Raw genomic sequence first — 12,119 nt, 5'->3', positions numbered from 1 at the left:
GGTGAGGATGATAGGCCGGAGAGGGGGGTGGGGGCAGAGAGGTCGGGAAGAAGATTGCAGGTCAAGAAGGCGGTGCTGAGTCTGAGGGTTAGGACTGAGAAAAGGTGGGGGGAGGGGAAATGAGAAAGCTGGAGAAATCTGCATTCACCCCTTGTGTTTGGAGGGTTCCTAGGCAGAAGATGAGGCGGGCGAGTTAAAGTTTTCAGCCACGGGGCGGTTGGGTTGGTTGGTGCAGGTGTCCCAGACGTGTTCTCTGAAATGTTCCGCAAGTAGGCGGCCTAACTCCCCAATGTAGAGGAGGCCACATCGGGTGCAGCGGATGCAGTAAATGATGTGTGTGGAGGTGCAGGTGAATTTCTGATGGATGTGGAAGGATCCCTTGGGGCCTTGGAGGGAAGTGAGGGGGGAGGTGGGGGCGCAAGTTTTGCATTTCTTGCGGTTGCAGGGGAAGGTGCCGGGAGTGGAGGTTGGGTTAGTGGGGGGGTGTGGATCTGATGAGGGAGTCGCGGAGGGAGTGGTCTTTCTGGAATGCTGATAGGGGTGGGGAGGGAAATATATCCTTGGTGGTGGGGTCTGTTTGGAGGTGGCAGAAATGACGAAGGATAATACGAAGTATCTGGAGGATGGTGGGGTGGTAGGGAGGTCCAGTGGGGTTCTGTCCTGGTGGCGATTTGAGGGGCGGGGTTCAAGGGTGGAGGAGTGGGAAGTGGAGAAGATGTGGTGGAGAGCATCGTCGATCACGTCTGAGGGGAAATTGTGGTCTTTGAAGAAGGAGGCCATCTGGGTTGTTCGGTATTGGAATTGGTCCTCCTGGAAGCAGATGCGACGAAGGCGAAGGAATTGGGAATATGGGATGGCGTTTTTACAGGGGGCAGGGTGGGAGGAGGTGTAATCTAGGTAGCTGTGGGGGTCGGTTTATAGTAAACGTCCGTGTTCAGTCGGTCGTCCGAGATAGAAATGGAGAGGTCTAGGAAGGGGAGGGAGGAGTCTGACACGGTCGAGATAAACTTGAGGTCGGGATGGAAGGTGTTAGTAAAGTGGATGAACTGTTCAACCTCCTCGTGGGAGCATGAGGTAGCGCCGATACAGTCATCGATGAAGCGGAGGAAAAGGTGGGGGGTTGGTGCCAGTGTAGCTGTGGAAGATGGACTGTTCCACATATCCTACGAAGAGGCAGGCATAGCTGGGGGCCATGCGGGTGCCCATGGCTACTCCTTTGGTTTAGAGGAAGTGGGAGGATTGGAAAGAGAAGTTGTTCAGAGTGAGGACCAGTTCAGTCAGTCAAAGGAGGGTGTCAGTGGAAGGGTACTGGTTGGTTCGGCGGGAAAGCAAGAAGTGGAAGGCTTTGAGGCCTTCATGATGGGGGATGGAGGTGTATAGGGACTGGAGGTCCATGGTGAAGTTAAGGCGTTGGGGACCGGGGAAGTGAAAATCATGGAGGAGGTGGAGGGCATGGGTGGTGTCCCAAACATAGGAAGGGAGTTCTTGGACCTCCACTCCCGGCACCTTCCCCTGCAACCGCAAGAAATGCAAAACTTGCACCCACACCTCCCCCCTCACTTCCACACACATCATTTACTGCATCCGCTGCACCCGATGTGGCCTCCTATACACTGGGGAGACAGGCCGCCTACTTGCGGAACATTTCAGAGAACACCTCTGGGACACCAGCACCAACTAATCCAACCGCCCCGTGGCTGAAAACTTTAACTCCCCCACCTCATCTTCCACCTAGGAACCCTCCAACCACAAGGGATGAATGCAGATTTCTCCACGTTCCTCATTTCCCCTCCCCCCACCTTTTCTCAGTCCCAACCCTTGGACTCAGCACCGCCTTCTTGACCTGCAATCTTCTTCCCGACCTCTCCGCCCCTACCCCCTCTCCGGCCTATCACCCTCACCTTAACCTCCTTCCACCTATTGCATTCCCAATGCCCCTCCCCCAATCCCTCCTCCCTACCATTTATCTTAGCCCGCTTGGCACACCCTCCTCATTCCTGAAGAAGGGCTTATGCCCGAAATGTCGATTCTCCTGTTCCTTGGATGCTGCCTGACCTGCTGCACTTTTCCACTAGCACATTTTTAAGCTATGAATAACATCAGCATATCTCCCTCAGCAAAAGAAAATAAAGCTTTCACCAACATTGATAAAATTTACATCAATATATTCCGGTGCTTTGAATTGGTAGGAAGTCACAGATGGAGTAAAGGGAAGGTCTTTTAGAATGGAGAAAAAGAGGAACTTCTTTAACCAGGGAGTGGGGAATCTATGGAATTCACTGCCACCGAAGGCTGTGGAGGCCAGGCCATTGAGTATACTTAAGATGGAGATAGATAGGTTCTTGATTGTCAAGAGGATCAAGGATTATAGGGAGAAAGTGGGAGAATTGTGTTGAGAAACTTATCAGCCATGTTTGAACGACAGAGCAGATCCGATATGTTGAATGGCCTAATTTCTGCCCTGATGTCTTATGGTCATATGGTTTTATAGAGAAAGTATATTCAATGGTTTTCCCACTTTTCTATCACACTTTGTTATTACTAAAGCAGACTTGCTATTTGTAGGCATTTTGGAATTCATTCTTAAATGGGAGCACCACACGAAATATTTTCTCCTTTTATTTTTTCATGCGATGTGGGTGTCACTGGCTCGGCAAACATTTAATGCCAATTTGTAATTGTCAGACAGCAGTTCAGCTTTAACCACATTGCTGTGGGTTCAATAAAATTCAACAAAATCTGCAATGGAAAAACAAGTCAGTCTAATGGTGACTGTGTAATCATTGTCGAGAGGAGGGTGCTGGAAAAGCACAGCAGGTCAGGCAGCATCCGAGGAACAGGAGAATCGACTTTTCAGGCTGTTGTCTGACCTGCTGTGCTTTTCCAGCACTCGACTCTCAACTCTGATCTCCAGCATCTGCAGTCCTCACTTTCTCCTACTATATAATCGTTGTCAATTATTATGAAATTCATCTGGTTCACTAATGCCCTTTGTGAACATGATCTACTGGCCTGACCTTCACGTGATTCTGCAGCAGAATGATTTTTTTTAAGTTGCAGACTTTTATTAAATTTAAAATCCACCAGTTTCCCATAGTAAAATTTGAACCAATGTTTCCAGAACGTTAAAATGAACGCTCTGAAGAAGAGTCACTGGATCCAAAATGTTAACTCTGATTTCTCTCCACAGATGCTGCCAGGTCTGCTGAGCTTTTCCAGCAACTTCTGTTTTTGTTTGTGACATGAAAATGAGGCTTTGGATGACTGGTCCAGTGATATTAGCACAATGCCACTGCCTCCCTGCCCTTGAGAATGTGGTGCGTATCACATAAAATATTTACGGGCAACTTGTGAATGAACTATGTAAGATTTTATCACTGCAATCAGAATTGAAGGACAAAGGATTGCATGTGCCCTTATGTAACTTCAAATAATTTCCAATAATTAAAACAAATGGGTAGAAAAGCTGGCATACTGCAAACTGAACAGATTTATTCCTGCAATGTATTCCCGTTAAAAAATCTATGTAATAGGAGTCAAGTCTTACAAAAGGGATCTGTGGTGTATGTGGAGGAGGAGGGAGCTGAACTTTGAGCAAGGGCTGGGCAGAGGCCAAAAGAAAACCTGCTTTGTACCAATTTGGGGGCAAAAGTTTCTATTTTCCACAACTGCTCACCTGTTAGATAGGCTTTGTGGGGCTGTCTACTTAGTTTCCTGTCTGAAGTCTTGTTTCCAAAGCACTCCCCCACCACCCCTACCTCATGTTTCCCACACGCGCGCACACACACACACATATACACACACACACACCTTTGTTCTGTCTCACTTCTGAAATATTATAAACATATTTATCTAACTAGGATGGAATGGTGTGACTGAATCAAATGCAAATAACAGATTACACTATTTATTGATGATGGATTAAAATTAAATCAAACCAATAACAAAAAGCATCAGATTTGGGTGATTAATGTCTTTTTTAATTCCTACAGTAATAGTCTTTTATAGTCTGATAAGAGATGACCTCCAGAGCTGGAACTGAAAACTATGCAAGTTGAACTACAAAGTTTGGCATGCCTAAGTGACACTTTAAAATACAGTATATGATCTGTAATCCAGTAAGAATGTTAATATGATCTTTCCCACATCATTCTTCCATTATTTAGCTGTGATTCCCAGTGAACCTTTGTCCCCTAAGCTTAGATTGTAGGAAAACAGAAATAAATCATTTGCTTCCAAAAAGAACACTGCAGTACATTTTAAGCAAATTTGACTAGCCTATCCACCTTCCTTATGGAAATATATTTTACAGATGAAATGTCATTTAATGCAAACCTCATGGAAAAACGAAAATGTAATAGCTTAAACTTTGTGGTGAGCAGCGAAATGATGGTGTTCCCCACTGAACTGACTGAAAAGTATCAACAAGATACTAGTGACCTCTGTGGCACGGACATTAATTTCATTCTTATATAAGCAATAGCAATCTTTCTGCATCCAAAAACAATGATGTTTTCAACAACATTAAGCAACCAGTCACATTGAAGGAATCTAATAGACAGCAAACCAGGAAGCATTATATTTTACGTATACACATTGGAAGAAGCTGAAATAACATGAAATAATTACGGAAAGATGAAAAATCTATGCAATTTTGATCAAAATGCAGGAACTTAGCATTCCACAAACACCAAATCAGTTTTTTCAGAGCCAAAGTGCTTATTCAGAAGTAATTATAGCTTTGAATGCTGAAAAATACAATGTTACACTTTAACGATTTTGACAGTGATACTGAAAACATAAAAAGTAGGAGATCTCCAAAACTTGAGTGTAGTTTTTTTAACAATGCACTCTGTGGTAGGGCAAGGAATCACTGCCATTAACCTTTGGGTTTCTCCATATAACTACACGTGGATGACCGATAGAAGTTGCTGTCAGTTGGACAGTTGCAATGAAAACAAATGGCTGACGGTTTTCCAATGATTACAAAGCAAAATCTGAAATCTGGAAAATGAAATTTCTTTCTCACCTCATTTAATTTCCTCCCACAGTCCCACATTCCTAAAGACTAAATAAATATTGGCAGAGAATGACCACATGGGATGCAAATGCATACTTGGATTTAGCTGAAACTTGTATTCACAGGCAAGGATCTGCCAGCTAGTTAAATGTGAGTGTTGTCAACCATGTCACTTGCTCAAAATAGAGTTTGTTTAGAGAGAGAGAAGGGAGGAATAAGTGGGAAAAGAGATATTTCTGTAATGAGCTCCCTTAGACAAATTGCCTAGAATTGACTATCATTTTTTTCATGACTTTAGCACTTAAAAGGAGGACTATTCTATTTCTTGAAATGCCAAAAACTATGAACAATATGGTTTAATGGGTTTATAAATTGAGACAATAAGACTAAGTCTAAATAGGGTAGATCTTATTTCTCCAATGCTCATTTTTTCTCACATCACACGGTTTTAGGCTTCCTCTCTTTGTTATTCATAGCTTTCTTTCTGAAATACATCTTGCTTTCGGCTGACAAAAGTAATCCACTTTACCTTTGAATCACTGAATAAATGCAATACTATAGTTCTTTTTTTTGAGAAGGAAAATCTGTTATTTAGGTCAATTACATTCCACAGAATTGGCTAATCTCAATTCTCGCCCGTTCAGATTATTTGATGGTTTTGCCAAAAGTTGCAACACATTTTCAGTTCGGCCAGGAAATTGTTGTCTATCACTTGATGCCCAGTTCCATAAATCTAACCATAAGAAAAAAGTTTAATTCCTTGTAGAATTGTAGATCTCTCCAGTTGTGTATAATCATATCCAGCAGTTCTGCAAGTCAAGGCAACTATTTGTCTCGTATGGTCTTAAGAACTTGTTAAGTTGGTTATCATACCTCCGTCAGTGAGCACAGGGTTAGAACAAAAATACACTCCACCTGTTCATCAGATACACCTTGGGCCACCGTTTGATGCTTTTTATAAATTTACAATAATCCCTGCTTGTGTGTAAAGCATTATGGACTAGACTTTGACACCTCTAGGAGCTAACCTTTGGCACAGCTATCCTGTTATTTGGCAGGAAAAAAATCCATTGCAGACCCCACCTTTAGTTTTCCAAATGACACTGTTTTAATAACTGCTACAGTATGTGGAAAATACTAAAGGAAGGAAAATAAATGACTCTCCTCACTTAGACCTTGATAAAAATTTTTTTATTGTAATTATTTGACAGCAATTGGATGAAAGTTGAACATGTCCTTTTAAGAGTGAGCAATCAGCCCTGGAATATCATTGTCCAGGTGATAAACTTGAGAAGTATGCATATCATTTGAACCATAAGTGTAAAAGCTTTGTTACTCATGTTTAGGTATTTAATCTTTACCATGCTCTGTCTTTTGTAGCTCTCAGAAATTGGTTAATTTTTCTGTACTATGCATTCTAACACACCTCCTTTCTTAACAAACTAAAATTAGCTGGAAACATGTACTTGCCTTTGCATTATATCGTGCCTTGAATTCTAACTCTGTTCAAATTGACATATTCCTTTCAAGCAAATAAAATCAAATTACTTAAGACATTTGAGCTGAATAAAATGGAGCTGTTCAAATGAATTAGCCTTCTAGTGCCAAGAACAAGAAATAAATCCTATAATCCTTTCATAGCTATTTTGTAATATTTCTTTAATTATATTTTAGATCTGACAATCTTCTCATGTTCTTTGTTTACTTTCCAGGTCCTGTCTCTGGCCTTTATTTGCAAGACAAAATTGGATGGAAAATTATGTGAATAACTACAGAGGAAAGGGAAGTTTCCAAAATAAATTTTTAAGTATCTGTTAAAGTTTTAAAAAATCTTTTGAATAGATGTATCGCTTAGTGTGAATAATTTAAAGATACTTGAAGGGCAACTGAAGCTGAATTGTGTTTGAAGTTACAAAGAAATAGTTTGAAATTTACCTGCGGTTTAAGAGCCTAGCATAATAACAGCACATTCACTTCTGAGAAGGTCATTTGCTTTTGACAGACTTATTAAAGTAGAATTCCCTGGTAACATTATTGGTTATACTTCTTGCCAATTTCCACATATCTTGAAGCTGTGCTATTTTAATTAAAACAGTACTTCACTTTTTTTAAGAGGAAAGCAAAATTTCTGGTATTTCTTGAAGAAATATTTTTGTCTCAGTTTGTGTCTCTTCCCTCTGCCAGTGAGGAAGGATGGTCAAGGAGTCACAAGCTTCTTTCAGTTCTCCTCAGTATTGATTTTCCAACACCAGGAGAGATCCTCAAGGGAAAAGTCATAGAGAGTTTTTTTTTCCCATTCTGCCTTTTCATTGGCTTACCTGATAACTAGTGTAAGCTCTATGACTGAATGTTTCAATACTAAACAGCTTGGAGATTAAGGGTCAGAATTTGCCATGGTATCAAGCAGGAGGAAATTTGATAACTGGAGTACGGATTTAACATCCTGCTCCCAATTCTCCCTCTCACTACCTTCAGCAGAGCAGGAAAGGTGGAAGTTTGGGAACCCCATTCCCTCCTATAAGAAAGTTGCCAGTGCCATTCTGGAAGCAGAGATTACAGAACTTTGACAATTTTCAGCAAGGTCACCATATTTTAGAGGCTTTCATAACTTACATCTGATGAATGGAAATGTTAGGGATGAGAATTGGAAAGAGTCTGAAAGATAAGTCAAAAAAGTGTTTCCCATTTTACAATTCATCATGAAATACAGTAGCCAGGGTTTGGTAAAGCAAGTGATGACAGGACCATGGCTGGCAAAGGCAAGTGACCATTAAGTAATGAGGTTGTCAGAGTGTTCCATCTGACAACTGACAAGATGTCTGTGAAAGGACAGCATTGTAAGAGTAGCAAAGTCTTTGGATGCATTACGATAGATCATCCACTGAATTAAGTACTATTTCACAAAGTGCAATGTGGAAAACATAGCTGAATATGAGATCAATGGTTACATTCTAACACAGTACCCATGGTTTTACAAAACAGTTTTGTTTGCTGTTTGAAAACGTAGAAAGATATTTGAGGTATTAGCTGTCTTCAAATGTGCTAATGGATTGTGGATGCATGGCTTGTTTATGTAGCTGTCCTGGGGAGTGTACAGTTGTTTATTTTGAAAAGTTTATAATTCCTAAGAAGATGCTCATTTTTCTAATGCCTGTGGAAGTGATGGTTTTCATTTTGACAGATTTATTCCCATTCCATATGGTCATAATAGGTTCATGAGTTATGTTTATAAAGTGGATATTGGATGAATCGTCTCAGGTAAGGGGGTTGGGAGTTGGAGGGGTTAAGGGGTGTTGAAAGGTGATGAAACAGGGAAAACGGTTGAGGAATGAGAGGCTGAAGGGGGATATGAGAATCTGTGCAAGGTGAGGAGGAGTGAAGGATTTGAGGCACTTTGGGAGGTGAGGGCATGAAAGGATGGAGCAAGTAGATGGAGGCTTAAGGGAGTGAGCGGATTTGAAGTGAGAATGACCATAGTAAGGGGCCATGACGTGATGGGATTTGATACTGATCTGTACAACTGGGTTGATATTTCTTCAGATGAAGTGGGAGTCTTGCAGATCTGATTCCAGGTTATATTTGTAACTTGTGGATAAAAGTACCACCAGTCAGCAAGATCATGAAGTCAGGAAATTTCTAAACTTCCAATTCCACCTTCTGATGACAAGCATGCCCTAAAGTCCAGTACTATAACCCATTCTGACTTTTGTTGAAAGACAAGAATAGCAAATGCAGGGGAATGCCAGCATCTCCAAATTCCTCTCTGACTTGGAATATAATGAAGCTTCTTCACTGTCATTGGGTCACAATCCTGGAATGAGCACTATACATCCCAAAGACTGCAGCAGTTTAAGAAAACACTCAAGTCCACCTTACTCAGGACAAACAGGGATGGATCATGAATGCTGGCCTAGGCAGACAGCATATTCCATACAAATACTTTTTGGAAAATATTGGTCTCTCATTTTGTGATATCAAAGCAAAAGGGGATAAATACCTTTATTTGAACATTATATATTTGCAGATGCATTACATTACATTGTAATAACATTGCACTGTATGTCTGATATTGTAATCTCTAAAGTGTAAAGCAGAGCTGCTAAAGTTTGCATCGTATTGTGGACTGTGACTTGGAGCTCATCTGCCAGGAGAAGAATGAAAACATGTATGTAGTTGCAGCACGCACAAAGTTTCACTCCCCCAGCAACAATTTAGGCTATCAGTCCAGACTAGAAAGCACCAACTAACTTCTAAAAATTTTTGGGAGCTATCTTTCTGAAAGGGTTGAGTATATTTTACCATCTGGCTTTTCACTGAACTCGAATTTAGAAGAGTGAGGAGTGATATATGTGACCCTGAATCATCTTGACAAGATGGATGCAGAAAAGACCAACCCTTTTGTGGGTTTGTCCAGAACTAGGGAACACTGTTTTAAAATGAAGAATCACATTTTTAGAATAGAACTGCAGACAAATATTTTTGCTGAGGATTGTGAAACTTTGGAACTCTGCCTCAGAATGTAATGCACGCAGGATCATTGAAATTTTTTAAGGCAGAAGTAGATAGATTCTTGTTCGGCAATGGAATCAATAGGTTTTGTAGGTAACTGGGAATACGAAATTTGAAAGACAACCACACCAGCCATATTCTAACTGAATGACAAAGTTGGCTGTAGGAGTTGAATAATCCACTTCTGTTCCTATTTCATGTGCTCACATATGCACATCCTAAGATACCTTTTACCTTGTCTGCGAAGTGAAGATAGCTGCACACCACCTACAGATTCATTTTCAGGCCAATGCTCACGACTGAAATGGCCCCTGTTGCTGCGGATCTTGGGTCTCTACAGGCTGGACCACAGCCTGTTCCTGCTGTTGTTGCGCTTGCTGCTGCCTTCTTTTGTACTGGATCTTCCACAGGTACAAGAGAGCCAGGTGAAAGGCAAGGTGCTGTTTGCCACTGTGCTTTCAGTTTCAGGAGATTTGTGAAGACAGTTCATTGATGCATACAGTCATCATTCTCTTTGAGGTTTGCCAATCCAACCTTCCTCACGAGCTCTTGGTAGGTTCCTCATCTGGCCTCCTCCTGAAACAGCATGCTCACCATGGTAAGACGCACTCTGCTCAGTGCCAGTGGACAGCACTTTACAACTAAACATTCATTTGCATGAAGTTGTTACACATTTATCATACATGGAAAGCACGTCAATATACCTTCTGGTGCACAATCGACAGCTGCACTTCAGAGAGGATGCAACAGAACAGTTTTAAGCTGGCATAATAAGATTGCTAACAATGAAGATGGTGTGATTTACGTTAGTTGTTAAAACAGACGTACTTGACTCCCCTTGTCACCTACCAAGATCCTTCCATTCTTTTATTTCCAGATGCCCTGTTGTCCTGTTTATCTTTAAACATTCCCCAGCCAGCACCCACACTTTCTGCCAATCCCATAGATGTTTATGTTGGCTTTCCACCTTTGCCCCTGGAAACCCAATCATCCAGGTCTTAGTGTCACTCCTTACCCAGAACTTTGCATCCTCAAAACTGCCTGCACCATGACCTACCTTAAAGTCATAACCCCCACCTATGAAACTGTACTCTTCTCAACCATGATCTCCTATCTCTCACCCTACCACATCCCATTCTGATTGTCAGCATACCCTCTGTGACCTAGAACCACCAGCAACATCCCCAGACGTGAGCCATGCCCTAGACACCAACTCCTTGTGTCTTTTTTGTCAGGAGTCACCCTACAATTATTCAAGGTCCATTTTTTTTCACCCTCTGGGTGGACTGTGCTCCGTTCTTTCCCCACAGAACCTCCTTCCCCTTTGCTACTTTTCAGATAGTTTATAAAGACAATGTGTTACAAGGATGGATGTGTTGGCTGACTAATGGCTGGAGTGTAGGGGCAAATCATCATGATCTCTCCAAGAATACATTTAGTCATAGCTGGCAACCCTATTCTGGTGTAAATAATCTTAATATCTTCTTCAGTGTCTCTGTATCCTTTGTCTGATATGAGCAGAACTATGCACAATGCTCTAAAGGTCTACTTTGTTTCTCTTCAATCACTTTTTCGTTATCATTTCTTGATGTTGAAGTATCTTGTGATTTCATCTTCCAATTTAATCACTACACATTGAGTATTCAGGACTAACAGATTGCAATACCATAATAGCCATCTGAAATCCCACTCCAAATGTGGAAGGACATAACACTGGTGTTTCAGATGCAACTTTGATTTGGGGTTGCAAAAGGCAGCAGATACATGTAGCATCGCATAATTGTTCTACCCACATAATTTGTTCTATTACAAGATTATATTGTGGCAATGCAAATTTGAGGGATTTAATCAGTTCTTCCAATGTTACAATATGTTGTGGCTACATTGTGCAATTCATAACATATTTTGTCAAAATGACATCATCAAAATGTGTGCAACCTTACATTGATACTGTTCAAAGGGAATGTCCGCTCATTCACAGCTGCTTTCATTGGCCATGGATGCTACGCAGTAGCTTAAATAAAACAGTACAAAGCAGGTTCATTATGATTCACCTCCTCCAGTACACCTCATTAAACCACAGGATATTTTATCATTGAACAGGGTAGTTTTGACCACTTCTCCATGTTAGCTGTCTGTTCTAGAAAGCTAAGAGAAACATTACTTAAATTAAACATTGGCCCATTGAGAAATACTACCCTTTTTTTAACCATCCTCCTTTCAAAATGATATTGTATTTGTGTCCTTATTGTTTCAAATAAGGTAGCCTCTTAGAATGTTTGCAGCTAATCTAGCAATCTTGCTCCATTTTAATTTTGGTCATGAAATTGGCCATGTAGTGTATATGAGGAGCCCTCCTGAAGAAGGGCTCATGCCCGAAACATCGATTCTCCTGCTCCTTGGATGCTGCCTGACCTGCTGCGCCTTTCCAGCAACACATTTTCAGCCATGTAGTGTATATGATCTGTTTTCAATTTTTTTTGAAGTATGTAAATCTGGGCTGAAAGCAATTAGTTTTAGCTTGCATAAATCAAGGTTATGAAATGCATTTCTCATGCTGAAACCTTCAGTTCCTGAACTGAAAAATGGA

The sequence above is a fragment of the Chiloscyllium punctatum genome, chromosome 26 (genome assembly GCF_047496795.1).
Source record: "Chiloscyllium punctatum isolate Juve2018m chromosome 26, sChiPun1.3, whole genome shotgun sequence".
Lineage (NCBI taxonomy): Eukaryota > Metazoa > Chordata > Chondrichthyes > Orectolobiformes > Hemiscylliidae > Chiloscyllium > Chiloscyllium punctatum.
The sequence above is the reverse complement of the archived record's forward strand: the minus strand, read 5'-3'. Positions refer to the sequence as shown.